The sequence below is a fragment of the Chinchilla lanigera genome, unplaced genomic scaffold (genome assembly GCF_000276665.1).
Source record: "Chinchilla lanigera isolate Chin_1 unplaced genomic scaffold, ChiLan1.0 scaffold00055, whole genome shotgun sequence".
NCBI lineage: Eukaryota > Metazoa > Chordata > Mammalia > Rodentia > Chinchillidae > Chinchilla > Chinchilla lanigera.
The window spans coordinates 14,698,478-14,714,488 of record NW_004955456.1 but is presented as its reverse complement, the minus strand read 5'-3'; the positions used below and the strand labels follow the sequence as shown (position 1 = coordinate 14,714,488).

At 45.1% G+C, this 16,011-nt stretch overlaps 1 protein-coding gene across 2 annotated transcripts in view; it reads right to left on the bottom strand.

Moving 5' to 3' along the window:
• Positions 1 to 15,900, bottom strand: part of Por (P450 (cytochrome) oxidoreductase) — a 49,932-nt gene extending 34,032 nt beyond the window's left edge. Inside the window, exon 1 of one of the 2 annotated variants that reach the window (XM_005396803.2) lies at positions 15,799 to 15,900. The gene's annotated coding sequence lies outside the window, so the exon portion shown is untranslated. The remainder of the gene's footprint in view (positions 1 to 15,798) is intronic. The other variant, XM_013520565.1, reaches the window with a different exon arrangement.
• Positions 15,901 to 16,011: the final 111 nt, after the last annotated feature.

Genomic DNA, 16,011 nt, shown 5'->3' with positions numbered 1-16,011 from the left:
GCCACGGGGGCCTACAGAACATCCTCCAGCAGACGCCCAACGCCCCCCGCGGACGGCCTCTTCCCCACAGAACAGGGCTTAATTTGGAAACACATGACTGGCATGTGTCTGACGCAAAGCTGTGAAAGAGGAAGGAGGCCGCCAGAGTTAGATCTGTGAAAGCATGACCTGGCAAGAAGCAGCAGGCTCCACACACACGCAGCTGACTGTGCCCCAAGGGGCTGACCACTGAGATTTCTGGGGCCTCAGCCTCCTGGCCCGGACTCACAGCTCCTGCCAGCTGTGGCAACAGGCTCTAGGGCAGTGTCCTGGGTATAATTTAGTGACTTTATTCACATGCAGCTTAAGGCGATTTATGAGCACAAACTACTTCCCAGGAGCTCATGGTCGTTCACTCTCCTGTTCATTCTGTCCCTGCAATTAATTTTGCACAAAATAAGACAAAGAGAGACACAGAAAAGTGTAGTTGCCTGGTTTCCTTGAATTCTGGGGACACCAGTTCTGAAGTCTGGTTCTGCGTCTAAGGCATCAGCAAGAACAAGGACACGAATACCCCAAGGTAATCAGAACCACCTCCAAGACACACACACAAACAGTGGCAAGCAACAGCACAGGCAGCATCAGCCCCTCTGGCTTTTACGACCGGAGAGTGGAACAGCCCCTCTCCAATCAAGGGCGCATCAGGGCTCACTGACTTAAAAAAGGTCCCACGCTTAGCACGAGAGACAAACTAGGACAGAACCTAAAAGAGTCCCTGGGAAGGAGCGGTCCCCGAAACATGTCACTCAAGGAACAGCAAATGAGCTAGAGATTACCATACAGAAAAGATTCAGCCGTGGTGGGTCTCTGATTTTTGAGCAGAAATAGGGAGCGCCTTGGAGGACAAATTTACTAGCTCTTCTCCAAGATCTTCTTGACAAAGGTGCTGTCTGAAAATAAAATGAGCTGTGGTGAGAGGGCAACAGAAGGTGGGTAACATGGGTTTAGTGGCCGCGGAGGTGCCCACACCCAAGGTGCTGGGCCACAGACTGACCGCGTTAATGTTCATGAAGCCGAGCTGGCGGCTTGGTAACAGAGCCACAGGAAGAGCTCCAAGTCTCTGAGTTAAGATTTAACTACGGACTCCTGATCTTCCTTCACCCCTCGGAAAGGCATGCACACACGCCTGCACACATACTCCCTTAAACAGGAGTGAAGGAAAGACAAGGCAGACAGCGGACGCTGCAATTCGTGGCAAATCGTAAGGACCAGGGAAGAGGTGGAGAAACAGAGGCCCAGAGCGGCCCGTGAAGGCAGCAAGGGTGTCTTTCACTTAAAGACCAGACCCAGGAACAGTCGGCCTCACACAGGGCCGGCCCTCCGCTCAGCAGGAGATGCCAGGGCTGAATGCACAGGGTCTGCTGCACAGACAGCTGCTCCCAGAGAGCACTTTCACTGCTCTTTGCAGCTGCAGGAGGAAGGTCTGAACCTGATGTCAGCCAGGGCGGAGAGGAAAAAACTGAAGGGCTCTTCGCCTTCCCACCCATTCTACTCCAGCCTCTGCTTGCATAGCCTCCAGGGACAGGGAACTCACCACCTCTCACATGTCACTGTGCTCAAGTGTTTACAGGATAAAGGATGAAAACTCAGACCAGAATCTGATTCCCTACATGGCTATTTTCTCTCTAGACTTCTCACTCTTCCCATACACAAATACAACATTATACATATGTATACACATACTCACCAAAAGCTGACGAGTATTTTATTATTTAAAACATTTTCATGTTGTTAGAGGGTCTTGTATAATGATATTTTCTTTGACTGCACTAGTGGTCTGATTTGATGCACCACTATTTGCTTTGTTATTTCCCTACCCTTCATCTATTAAAATATTTTGAGAACCTAGATATAGGTTAGGATCAGTCTGGAGGGGAAAAGTACAGGGTCCCTGCTGTGTTGATACTCAAAATGTCTGGTCAAGCAAAGACTCTACACCAAATGCTTACTAAGGACTACAGCATGCAGAGCAGGAAGAGAGGAACCTGTCCAGAGGAAGCAGGGAAACCTCCAGGATTCTAAAAGAGGAAATCAAAACTCAGAGGGTTTAAGCCTTTTGCCTGAGGTCACTCCCCTGCTAAGGGGTGGAGCTTGAATTAAAAGTAAATCTGATTCTAAAACCCCTTCTGACCTCCTTCCTAAATAATCTCATGTAAAGTGCCTTGGGATCCTGCTTGGTGGTACAGGCCTGTGATTTCCCAGCACTGCGAGAAGCTGAGGCAGGAGGATCCCAAATTCCAGCCCAGCCCAGGCAACTCAGTGTGAAGACCCTGGGTTCAATCCTCAGTACTGCCCCAGTTTCAAAAGGTTCAGTCCATGGCTGTAAGGCAGAACTCTACATCTCACCCATAACATGTTCTTATGTCTAAAGATACTTCTAACAGTTATTTTAGAAAAATCTTTAAATTCTTACCTAGACTTGAGTTCTAATAATTCTCTGTATATAAATTGCCTTCAAATAGGATTAAACTTTAGCTACACTGGTCAGGTGAAAAGAAAGATGTAATTTACCACAGTAGGGAATGGAAAAGGGAATACCTTTACACTCCACAGATATTAAGGGGCAGATGAGTAATTATGAACAACTTTATGTCAACATTTGATAATTTATGTGAAGTGAACATTTTTTTTTTTTTTTTTTTTTTTGGTTTTTCTCTAGTACCAAGAATCGAACTCATGACCTTGCGCTTGCCAGGCAGGCGCTTTGCCACTGAGCTAAATCCCCAGCCCCCATATTTCTTAATAGGTATAAACTACCCCCCCAAATAGATAACTTCACTAGTTTCTTTTAAAGAATCTAAGCCAGGTAAAAAGTCATAGACGTGACTATAGCAATAAAAGTACCTACCGTACTTCACTGGGAGTAATAATTAAATAAACTAAAGGGTAACACACTTAAAACAGTGCCTAGCACTAAGCATAAATAAATGTACTTTACTTATGAAGTAATAAATGTAGCTATATTGCAATAAATGTAATACAGTAGTATATACAGTAATATAATAAATACAGCAATATACTTAATAACAAATTTATTACTGCAATCAATAAATGGAGCCATAATAAATGTGCCTATTGCCTTGCTTAGCTCAAGTGACTACAGTTACAAAAAAAGAATGAAACTAAATCGCTCGTGGTGCTGCACACCTGTAATCCCAGCACCGTGGGAGGCTGAGGCAGGATGATCACAAGTTGAAGGCCTACCTGAGCAACTTAGTGGCTTATTGAGACTGTGTCTTGAAGTAAAATATAAAAAGGGCTGAGGATGTAGCTCAGTGTGAAGGACTTGGGTTCAATCCCAATACAACCCCCCCAAAAAAAAGTAATAACAAATGCAATAACAAGGATGAATCTCACAGACATATGTAGAAAGAGAGAAGCCAAAGCCAAAGATGGATTGCCTATTCTCTGACCCATCCACAGCTGAGCTTTAAAACTAGGCCAAAGCAATCTACAGTGAGAAGGATGGGAGAGTGGTACTTAGCAGCCTGGGTACTGAGTAGGAGGCACCAGGGAAGCTGCTGGTCTGCTGGACGGTTCCCGCTCTCCAGAGCTAGGCTGGTGGCTACTGGGGAATTGATGTAAGTAAAAATGCATCAAACTGGGTATTTAAGATTTGTGCACTTTCAACCACTGTGGAAATCAGTGTGAAGATTCCTCAAAAAACTAGAATTGGGCCAGTGAAATAGCTTACCAGCACGAGTGCCTGCTTGGCAAGTGCTAGGTCCTGAGTTCAATTCCCGGCACAAAAATAAATAAATAAATAAAATTGTAAAAACTAGGATTGCAGGTCCCATTTGACCCAGCTAGTCTCCTTCTGAGTATCTTCCTAGAAGAATTAAAAACATTGTACCACAGAGATATATGTGTAACCATGTTTATAGCACCACAATTTGTAATATCTAGATCTTGGAAACAACCCAAATGCCTATCAACCAAGGAATGGGTAAAAAAGCTGTGGTGTTTTTATACAATGGAGTACTACTAAGCCATAAAGAAGGGTAAACTGGAGACTTTTATGGGTAAATGGATGCAACTCGAGACCATATTCAAAATGAAATAAAACAGACACACATGTGTAAACATCACATTGACTCCCTAGTGTGAGAAGCTGAAAGAGTAAATAAGATCCAAAATGTGCCACAGATATTGTAAAATGGAAAGAAACTTCCAAAGGAAAGAGAAACTGGGATGGGGAAATGGAGAAAAGAAAGAAAGGAAAAGCAAAAAGCAAAAAGCAAAAAAAAAAATATATATATATATATGTATATATATATATATAATAGTTCAGATAGTTACACTACTAATTTCTGTTAGTACACTGCAAAGAAAGGTTTGTACTAATATTGTTTGGACAATTAAATGCCAATATCTTGTACTCTGAGCAAGTAATTTAAAGGTAACAATATGCAATGTATTAACCATTGTTACCCTTCTATTATTGTGTTTTGAAATTTTGTTTTATTTTTTCTCTTTAAAACAAATTTTTAAAAAAAGAAAAAAAAATTTGTGCACTTTACTCTGTGTAAGCTAACTAAATACGTATCCGCAGTACAACAGCAGGTGGGATGGCCCTGATGTGAAAGTATTTATGTATACACGTAACCAGAGGGTCCCCACAAAAATACTGTCACAGGGTGATGAGATTTTAATGTTTCTTCCGCTTTATTTTTCATTTATTATTTGCCTTCTTAAAAAGTGTGTATTATCCAAAAATGCCCAGGCCCTTGGGCCTAGTAATTCTCTCCCTGGAATGTGCCTCTTCACGATGGCATCGCTGGTAACAGGCTCCAGTTGGATGCTTCTGTTTCAATCCAAACAAGGAACGCTATGCAGCTGTTAAAAAGCAATTATGCAAGCCAGGTGTAGTGGCGCACGCCTGTGATCCCAGCACTTGGGAGGCTGAGGCAGCAGGATCACCCCCAAGTTCGAGGCCAACCTGAGGTACACAGTGAGTTGAAGGCCTGCCTGAACTACAGAAGGAAACTCCGTTTCAAAAACAGAAAAAAAAAAAACCCCACAAAAAAACAGTTATGCATAATTATAGTCTTCCTGTGCTCCAGTGAAAAGAATGCCCAAACATATTAAATTAGAAAGAGTTACACTGGGTGTGGTGGTACACACCTGTAATTCTAGCACCTTGAGAAGCTGAGGTAAGATGACTGCAAGGTGAAGGCTACCTGGGACAATTCAGTGAGACCATGTCTCAAAAATTTTTTAAAAGGGGCTGGGCTAAGGATGTAGCCCACTGTAGGGCTGGGGATTTAGCTCAGCGGCAAAAGCGCCTGCCTGGCAAGCGCAAGGTCGTGAGTTCGGTTCCTGGTACCGGAGAAAAAAACAAAAAAAAAAAAAAAAAAACAACAAGGATGTAGCCCACTGTATAAGAGGGCTTGTAGTGCAAGGCTCAGAGTTCAGGTGTCTCTGTGTGTGTAGGGGGGAGTAGCTCAGTGGTAGAGCACCTGCCTGGCCTGAGTTCAATCTCCAGTACTGAAGAAAAAAAAAGGAAAAAAGAAAAAGCCTATCAAACATTATTAAACCATTAATGAAAAATTATTTTGTATACTTCTTCAGAAAAATTATTTAGAAGGATATCTCCAATCTAAGATTTCCTAGAAGATGACTATGGTGGTGGGTGTCTGAAGGTACCTTTGTCTGTCTGTCCCTTCATACTGAGAGGACTGGTATTTGCATGCCACCTCTGAAATTACAAATAAATACATGGGAAGACATGCACCTATAACCCCAGCACTTTCAGAGGCTGAGGCAGGAGGACTGCAAGTTTGAGCCCAGCCTGGGCAATTCAGTGACTTAGCAAGGCACTGTCTCAAAATAAAAAATATTACAAAGGGTTCAGCTGCCATAATCCCAGCACCCTGGCAGGCTGAGGTAGGAGGACTGCCATGAGTTTAAGGCCAGCCTGGGCAGTATAATGAGTTCAAGGTCAGTCTGAACTACATAACTACACAGCAAGACTCTGTCTTAAAAAAAAAAATTTAAGAAAAAAAAGGATTGGGGATATAACTTACTACAAATAAATAAATATAGGCTCATGCCTATAAATCCCAGCACTTGGGAGGCTGAGGCCAGAGAACTGCAGTTCAAGACCAGCCTTGGTTACGCGGCAAGACCTTGTCTCAATTCCTCAGAAAGGTAGCACCATCAGTGACTTCGTTACTTCCAATAGGACCCAGCTCTTAAAGGTTCCACTCCATGAAACAGGAGACCCAGCTCCCAACACATGGACCCTTAAGGGATTCAAACCACACCTACACCACGGGCCGTGATCACAGTGTCAAGAACCATAAATGTTAGAACTTGTAAGTGTTTGATGAAAAATTTACTAAGTACAAAAAGAAAACCCAAATTTTACCGTGGAGCACCTGGCTAACACTAAGATAACCAAGTGAAAAAGATCAACAGGCCCACTACTGAGACAACGTGGCATCAATGGTGCACTGTATGCACAATACTATTTCTGCGTTGTTTCACCCAGAATACATGACCCAAATCTTCTCTCAAGTAATCACTGTGTTGGACCACACCTATAATCCCAGCACTAAGGAGGCTGAGGCAGAAGGATCACTGTGAGTGAGAGGCCAGCCTGCGTTACACAGTGAGGTCAAGGCCAGCTTGAACTACATAGCAAGACTCTGTCTCCAAAAATAAAAAAGAAATCACAAAAGCCTAAACTGGGACATTCTATAAAGAGGTGGTCTGACATTTTGGAAAAAGTCAAGGTAATGAAAGACAAAAAAAAAAAAAAAAAAAAAAAAAAGTTCCAGATCAAAGAAAAAGAATGGCTATAGTTAACTGTGACATTAGATCTTGGGCCAGGAAAAAAGATTTTTCTTCTAGTATAAAGGATCTTACTGACAAACTACAAATAAACTCTAGATAAGATAGTATATAAGTGATAATTTCCTGACATTAACTTTGTCATTTGGTTATGTAAGAAAATGGACTTGAAGCTAGTTGGTGGCACACACCAGTATTCCCAGTACTCTGGGAGGCTGAGACAGGAGGATCACAAGTTTGAGTCTAGCCAGAGTGACTTTGTGACTTATCTTGTGACCCATAAAGCTCATTTTTAAAAACTGAGAAAGAACTCATGTTTGCCTTGACTGTCTCATCCATTTTTTTTTTATAAATACTGAGTGTAAGGACAACAGGTACTAATAAGCATTTACAACACGACACTCTACTATTTCATTACAACATTTCTTACAACAACCCTCTCAGGCTGGGAAGCCCTCAGCTCAAACCTCAGCACTGAAACCCAAACCAACCCTCAGGCACAACAGTTGTAGTTATCACAAAGGTTAAAGTACCTTGGCCAACAGCAGGAAACTGACAGCGTGAGTCAAACCCAGACTGTGGCACTGGAGCCACTCTATAACCATCTGTACGTCTGTGAGAACCATCGGTATGTTCTTGCAGTTCATAATCCTGCCCTGCCTTCAGGTGACATTACTGCTCAAAATGAACACTCCCCGGAGAAGGACACAGCAGAGCTGGTGTGTGGCTGGAGCTGTCCGGCGTTTTCCTACCCTGGTGTTCCTCAGGCCCAGCACAGTATGGGTGCTCAGTATTTCTGTGATGAGTACCAAGGGAACAGGATGCCCTGGACCAGAGCTACTGATCTCCTCCATTCTCCATGGAACAGCACACCAAGGGGCAAGAAAACAGCTGAGAAATGGGCATCGTGGTGCACATCTGTAACCCCAGCACTTGGGAGGCTGAGGCAGGAGGATTGCCTCGAGTGCGAGAGGCCAGCTTGGGCTACATAGTGAGTCTGAGGCAGCCAGGTGAGACCCTACTCCAAAAAAAAGGAGGCCGGCCTTTTCTACTACACCTGCACCCATTCAGACACAGCCTCTCTTTCTGCTCAGTCCCAGACCCTCAAGATTTCATCATGCAGGCTACGCCGCACCACTCTCATTCTGCTCTTGCTCCGTTCCTACATCTGCCCAACAGTATTAAACGGAGCCTGCAGCCCCAGGCCTTCCCTGCCAGGGTCCTCGAAAGGGCCACTGTGGGCACTACTCCTGTGCTCTGCAACCTCCTCTCCACCAGCCTGCGCCCTCATCACCCTCATCCTGTCGGTCCCAGAGCTTCCGCAAACCTGGCCCACATGAGACGCTCTGTAAATGCTTGCTGAGCGCTGCCTGCTGCCTGCTGCTTTACTAAGTGGCTGCTGTATAAGGACCCAGGCGGAGCACATCTGAGTTAAGCCAAGCTGCCTGCTTTCTTAAGCAATGTGTGCTGCACAATCCCACCCTTCTCTGCCTTGACTGCTAGAAGGCTCTGTCCTGAGCTCTGTGCACCAACGCGACAGCTGCCCTGGCCTGTTTTGGGGCACAATTTCTTTTCCCCTAGGGTCCTTCTTTCAATTGCTAGGCTCTCGGTTTTCAGTAGCTTCCATGTTTTCTGGTTTTGCAGGGCAGAACACAGGACTCAAAAGTCAATACATTTACAACCCAGTTGAGTCACCAAAGAACGAGGACCTTGTGGCTCAAGGTCTTGGTCCAAATGCCAGAGCTGCCACCTTTGTGCACACTACTGACCTTCACCAGCACATGTTCATGACAATTATGTGAGAGGAACACCCAGCACAGGACCAGCCAGACAGCAGGCACTTCCTTCTATTTTCATTAGAGATTTTACAGTGAGGAAATCCATTCATGCCTTTGGCACCCAGGTAACTGATCTAGAAAGATCTAGAAAGACTTTGACTACTCTTTTTCCCTTCTAAAATTACTGAATTATTGAATAAATTTATTGGCTCAAGGAACTTGAAATATAAAATTTCATAGCTGGATGGGAAATGAAAGTCCTAGAAAAATTCATATTATACCTGAAGAAATCTTTAAAAATAAAGATTGGGCTCAATTTGACATCCAGGATCAGTCAGGTGCATGAGCAAGAAAAGCAATAAACTAGGAGCGCAGCTCTACTGATTCACTCATGCACCCATCCACTCACCCAGTTAATATTTTCCCAGAGTCTTATCTTCTAGCCTGCACTGTGCCACACACTGACATCTACCCAGAATCAACAGGGGAGCCCCTGCTCTCACCAAATCCAGCTCTATTCCAACCATGAAGGTGGTAGGAATTAGACTTCTTCTGTTATAAACCTATAGAAGTAGATGGAAAAGAAAGACATATATGCACAATAAGATGGAGTGATTTTAAATTCTTGAGCAGGCCTAGGGGTATAGCTCTGGATAGCATGTATAAAGCCTTGGGTTTGATTCCCAGCACCACCCTACCCTTCAAAAATTATTTAGCAAAGCAGTGGTGATAAAAGCAGGCCTTCAGTCACGTGATGTGGTGGATGCCTGTAATCCCAGCACTGGGGAGGCTGAGGCAAGAAGGGTCACCATGAGTTCGAGGCCATCCTGGGATGCATAATGAGTTCAAGGCCGGCCTGGGATACACAGTGAGACCCTGTCTCAAAAAAACCAAAATCAAAACCAAAAAAAAACAGGCCTTCAAGATCAATCTAGCAGCGGTACCATGGACAGATCTTGGAAAGCTGCGCAAAGGTGTACAGAGGAAGAATTATGGTCTCAAGCAGGCAATTGGGAGGATATAATAAAGGGCTACACTAAGGCCACAGCTGTGAGATCCAGAGATCAAAAACTGACAGGACTCAGTGGTGGCAGGACATTTAGGATGAAGAGAGAAAAGGGAAAGGTATTGTTTTTGTACCTAAAGCTCAGGGGACTATGAAGATGACGAGGTCACTGGCAGGGAAAGACTTCACTGGATGATACAGGCTTCCAGGTAGATAGATGGGATGGGGGCTTTCACCACTGTTAAGGTGCTTATTGACTTTCAGAGTTTGTGAATCATCTTATAAGACCCTCTTTTCTTTTGTTGCTGCTGCTGCTGCTGCATTTTCCAGTGCTAGGATCAAACCCAGGCAGGGCCTTGTGCATGCTAAGCACGTGCTCTACCTCTGAGCTACCCTTGCAGCTCTCCAATACATTACATAAGGGATCGGGTCCAACATGTTTGCGTGACACTGTGTGCTTTCATAAACAACCACAAAGGTTCTGAAGTCCTTACGCAGAACCAACAAACAGTGTTCTTTACAAGACCACAAATGCACACAGAAAACTCTAGGACAGCTGCACTGTGTACCAACCTACACCCCTCCCTGAAAGAAGCCAACCACAATTGGCTAACGCATTCCCCTGTGTACTTAAGAACTGCCGTCCCTGTTTGCTGTGTTGAAAACCAACCCCAGGTGACCTGTAGTCATTGCACCTGTGTTCTGAGAAGGTGACCACAAGTCCATGCGTACCTGCCTAACCCCGCAACCTTTGTACAGCCTCAGTCTGCCCAGCACGATGATACACACTGGGAAGGCCACGGTATCACAAGATCACAGTGTCCTCCACACACGAACACAAACACAGAGGAGGAGATGATGTGGAAGCTGAACTCTGGGAATGAGGCAGGGTGGGGAGAGCCACAGGAAAAGGCACTGAAGATAAAGCCAGGAGAAGTAATATAAAGTAAGTTTCACCCAGGACACACCCTGTCTGTCTGTCGTCCTCCTTGTATTACAGGCAGGCAGACAAAAGCCAACTTCTTCCATTTGATTTTCCTACCACAAGTTGTCTCCCAAAGAACTCAAATCTTTGAGAACAGACCATAGCTGAAGGCACCCGCTAGGCCCATTGTTGCACTCAAGCTTACCCTTGGGAACGAGTAGTTTCTAGAAAGCAGGCGTACAACGCTCTTAGCTATGCAATGCTACACAAAGGGGACAGAAGGCCTCTGCTTCCAGTACTCCAAGTAAGGACAATTCTTAGATCTGCCTTCAGCCAAGTCACCTGGCACCAAGGCACAGGTCACCCGGAAGGACCAGGCTCTCCATGGGCTGTGATCACGATACACCCCAGTATGACCACACTAACTGGCATTGGAAACAACACAGCCTGGGCAAGAAGTGTTGGGTGCCACCGCACAACAAGGTGATGGCAGGTAGCAAAAGTGAGCTGTACACTTGAAAAACCTAGAAGATGGTATTTTAAAAGCCTTCATCAGAAAGAAATGATAAATGAGCCAGGTGTGTTGGCACGTACCTATAACCCCAGCACTCAGGAGGCTGAGGTAGGAGAATCACAAGTTTGAGCCCAGCCTGGGTAAGTTAGCAAGTCAGGGAGGCCTTGTCTCAAAAATAAATAAGGGCTGGCATACATCTCAGCCTCAGTACTGAAAAAGAAGTGACCCCACCCTGCCATACTTGTTTAGTGTTGCCTTTGCTTCCCTCCCCTCCAGGCCTTGAACCAACTGAACATAGAGGCCTATACCTCAAGGGCTCAATGTGTGCTCTAAGTGCCATTCGACAGGGACCCAACACTGCCAAGAAGAAAAGGGAGAATCAAGTGCTATGGAAACACCTCTGAGCTGCTCCCAGAGGCAGGTGGAGCAGGGATTCTATCCCTGACTTGATCTGTAAAGACAGCAAAGCCTGATGTGGGCCAATGGTCTCTGCAATAAGATAGGCCACCTCTGGCCCAGTGCTTCTCCCTCTCAGTCTAAACAAGTCTAAATCTCTGTCACATGGCCAAGAACAGAACAGTAACAAGAAAAAAGCTGTGTTCAACATCCTGGGTATAATAATAATAATAATAATAATAAAATAACTGGCATTTTCTGTCTCTAGAAGATACTTATCTATATTTCCTTTCTGTTTTGTTTTTTTGAGCCAGGGTCTTGCTATGTTGCCAAGACTGGCCTGAAACTCCCAATCCTCTCGCCTCAGCTACCTGAGCACCTGTCATCCTAACCCTCAGGAGGCTGAGGCAGGAGGACTGTTGTGAGTTCAAGCCCAGTGTGGGCTACATAGTGATTTCAAGGCCAGCCTAAATTACACAGCATGACCGCATCTCTAAAAAATATAAAACAAACAAAAGCACATACTTGTGCTTTGTGGCATGAGAATCGATTATATCTTTAAGCAATTAATTACATGTATTAGATCTCTCTTCCATAAAAAAATAAAAAATCCTCTATTGTCAGAAGATGTGACAACACAGCCTTGACCTGTGAGCCCATCTCTGAGATGGCTTCCCCGGTGGTGACAGGGCCAAGGGGATGTGAACATCTTGGGTTCATAACAAGAACTTAACATTCTGATACTGTGTGTGCCTGCATGTGTATATAAATAATACAAACTTGGCACAGAGTCTGGCATAATTTTTCCTGAAATACAAACACATCTGCCATTAGCAGTCAGTCATTATAATTGACCTTGGAATTCTGAATTTTAAAATGACAAATCCTTGCTGATGGGAAGACAAGGTAACACGTTAATGGACGGTGTTTTGCAAAATCTTCTGACTCCTCCTACCCCCCCCACACCAGTACTAAATATTAAACACAGGACCTTCACACTGAGTTCCAGTCAGTCTTTTTTTTTTTTTTATTGGAGTTCCACTTAAGTTACTAAATTGCCCAGACTGGGTTTGAATTTGTGATCCTCCCGCCTTGGCCTCCCCAGAATGCTGGGATTACAGGTGTGCGCCGCCATGCCCAGCTTCTAGTGACATTTAAAGTCACAACACTTGCTCATGCATACGTCAGCTGTTATTTTTCTCCCTAGCAGTTATTGTTTGACAAACTATGTACAATTTCCCCCCATCACTAGAAAGTCAAGACACATGAGGGATCTGACTCTTGTTCAGTGGTATATCCAACACCTCAACTAGTGCCTGTCACACAGTAAGTAGTCAGTATGGGTGAAATAAACCCATTTCAAAGCTCATATACATTGTTCCAGCTCTACCATATCTAAGAATTCACTAAGCAAAAATACTTACCCAAGTACACAAAAATAAAGAACCCACTCACTGCAGCAGAGTTTAAAATAGCAAAAGCAAACAAACAAAACGAAAACACTCAACAACACAAACTTTCTTCCATGATACTAGTAACTGAAATACCTTTCAATACTAGTTACTGGAATAATTCTTCTTAAAAAGTTTAAAGTAAGAATGAGATAGCTATGTACATAGTGAAATATCTTGAAAGATGTCTACATTAAGAAATAAAAAACCAACCAGACATGGTGATGCATGCCTATAATCCTGGCAGTCAGAAGGCTGAGGCAGGCTTGCTGCAAATTCAAAGCTAGCCTGGATTACATGGTGAGACCCTGTCTCAAAACCATCTCCCCCATAAGAAATACAAAGCCAGCCTGAGAACTGTGTGACTGGTATCATTAGTTGTATTTAAGTATTCAAACAATAACAAATTCCTGCTGTTTAAAGTAAAAAAAAAAAAAAAATTACTTAAACAATAAAAATTTGGGTATGTGAAGAAAAGTATCTGGAGAATACATCCTACATGACTAGTGTCACTTTTTTGTCTCAGTATAAGGCTGCGAAGGTTACTTACTATCTTGTATACTTCTGTGAAGTTTTCAAAATAATGAACACTTAAACAAAAACACTGTTATGCAAATAGTCATTTCTCCATTGCAGTTTTTTCTAACTTTTAGTTTTTTTATATTTGTGGACTAGGGATTAAATAGGGCCTTGCATATGCTAGGCAAGCACTCTACCACTGAGCTACCCTCCAACCCTTTAATTTTACAATGAATCTGTAGCCTGCAGTAAAAAGTTAAATCCCAACTGGGGCTCACAGGCCTAGCAGGGTGTGCCAATGACACGCTGTCAATTTCTGTTTCTCAACCCAGTGCACTGCCCCTTCCTAAAAAGAGAGAGACAGACAGACAGACAGGTGAAGCCAAACCTGGTGCAGGCCCTGAGGCCTCTCTGAAACCATGAGAGGTCCTACAACCACATAATCTTCCACTAAAAAAAAAAGTTCTTAAGAGCTAGATTCTTTTTAACTTGAAGTATTCCAGGGGTTGAACAAGTAAATATTCTGGACATACCAAGTAAGTCCAGTGTTGTCCAATCTCCTAAGTATACTTAGGTTTATCTAATGCAGATCTTGATTTTCAAGGGGTTAAGGGACCAACAGCCAAGAGGCAATGGGCGGATCCTAAAATTTTGGGTTTGTCAGGTAACAGACATCTCCTAGGGCTGTTAACAAACTACTACCCAGGTGTGTTCACCTTTCCAGGTGCCAAACCCCTGGGATTTGTTTCATTCTAAATCTGCTTACCATGAACAATCCCAATTATTTTTTTCTTTTTGTGTTTATGTTTTTGAGACAGGGTTTCACTCTGTAATTCAGGCTGGACTTGAACTCACTATGCCGCCCAGGCTGACCTCAAACTCAGAGCGATCCTGCTGCCCCACCCTCCTGTGTGCTGGGATTACAGGCATGCACCACCATGCCCACTCCAATTATTTTTTTCAAGTGCTAGATGTCAAGAATTTGGGGGAGTTAAGGCCACTGACCATGACTAGAAGCTAATATTCCATTCTCTCAAATACAGGCCGGTTTTCTGGCCACTTTTGACAATGATTAAGCTATCTGTTCAAGGAACCCTAGTCCCATACCAAAGGGTATGAAAGTCAAGAACTACTGTCTCAAAAGGAAATTAAGACAGTCCTTAGAGGGACCCTAAGAAAAAGAAAGTGGACTCTTCTGGGTTCCCTGTTTACTAAATGGTCACACTGGCCTGTCTTTCCAAACACTACCACTCTAGGGGGATTTCCTCTGAGAGAGTTTTAATAAACCTCGGCCTTCTCTGCAGACAAAGCATAAGATTTACAGCGTGGCAGACAGGACAGCAGATCCCAGAGAGTTAGATAACTGCTCTATTTACAAACATTACAACTCTCAGTATCACTCTCTGAAACCCTGTCCTGATCCTTAAAATCTCAACTCTGTGGGGGCAGAAGCCTGTGTCACCGACAACAAAACAGAAGGTCCAAGAAGTTATGTATCCCGTCAAGGTGCTAAGATTCAAACCCCGGATACCCCTGGACGCCAATCTAGACTCCCTTTGCGCTAGCATTATTCTCTGGCTTGGTCAGGCTCGAAGAGAAGACTGCAGTTTTATGAGTCTAAGGAAGGAGGCAGTCGTTTTCACTGAAATGAATCCGAACTCTCCAGTACTGGCCAATAGCTTACACAATGATGACTCGCCTTGAAAAAATGAAAAGCAAAAAGTTGAGGTCAAGTAACCCAGAGGTCCACCCCCAACCCACCCCCAGCTCCGCCGCCCAAGACCTCAACCTTCTGCCTATCTGCTCCCGGAGCCTAGGATGCCACGGCTGCCCAGGGGAGCCAGGCGAAGGCGTGTCGCAGCGGCGCCGACCTGAGGGGGCACTGCCTCAGGGATGCAGGCAATGCGATGCCCAGGCGCCGTGGATTCAGCCCACCTGATGCAGCACGATCAGATTCGGGTCCCATCCGCGCTCCCTGAGCGCATCCTGCATGAGTAATCCCTTTAATTCGCCGCTACCCCAGTCCCATCCTACAGATGGGCAAAGTGAGGCCCAGAAACTCGAAGTGGCTTAACACGAGGGCGGAACGCAGGGACTGGAGCCCGAGCCCTCAGACGCCAAGACCTAACCCTCGGCTGCCGGGCCTGCCGGACGCTCCCGACCCAGGGATGTGGAAACGACGACCCTCCGCCGCCAGAAATTAGTTCGAGGGGAAGGGCCACTCCGGGAAGGGCTGAGGTGGAAGCCGCGCCTACCGCGTGAGCGTTCCGCGAGACGCGTCGCGACCCGGCCCGAGAGCCTTCCCCAGTGCCGAGGACCGGGAGGCCGCTCGGACAGAGGCGTCCCGGGGGCCCTGGGGACCCCACTTCACTCACCCGGCTCCCTCTGAGAGATCACTCACCGCGGGAGACCCGACACCTCTCTGTTGCACCTGGGCAGAACGCAGACCCGCACCACTGAGGCGCCAACCACTACCCTCGAGGTCGCAGGGGGGTAGGCGTGGCCTCCGCGGCCACAGCCCCGCCCACCCAAGCGGCGTGGACGCGCCCGAGACGAGTCGGCCACTTTAATTCCCCCTGCAAACTCTA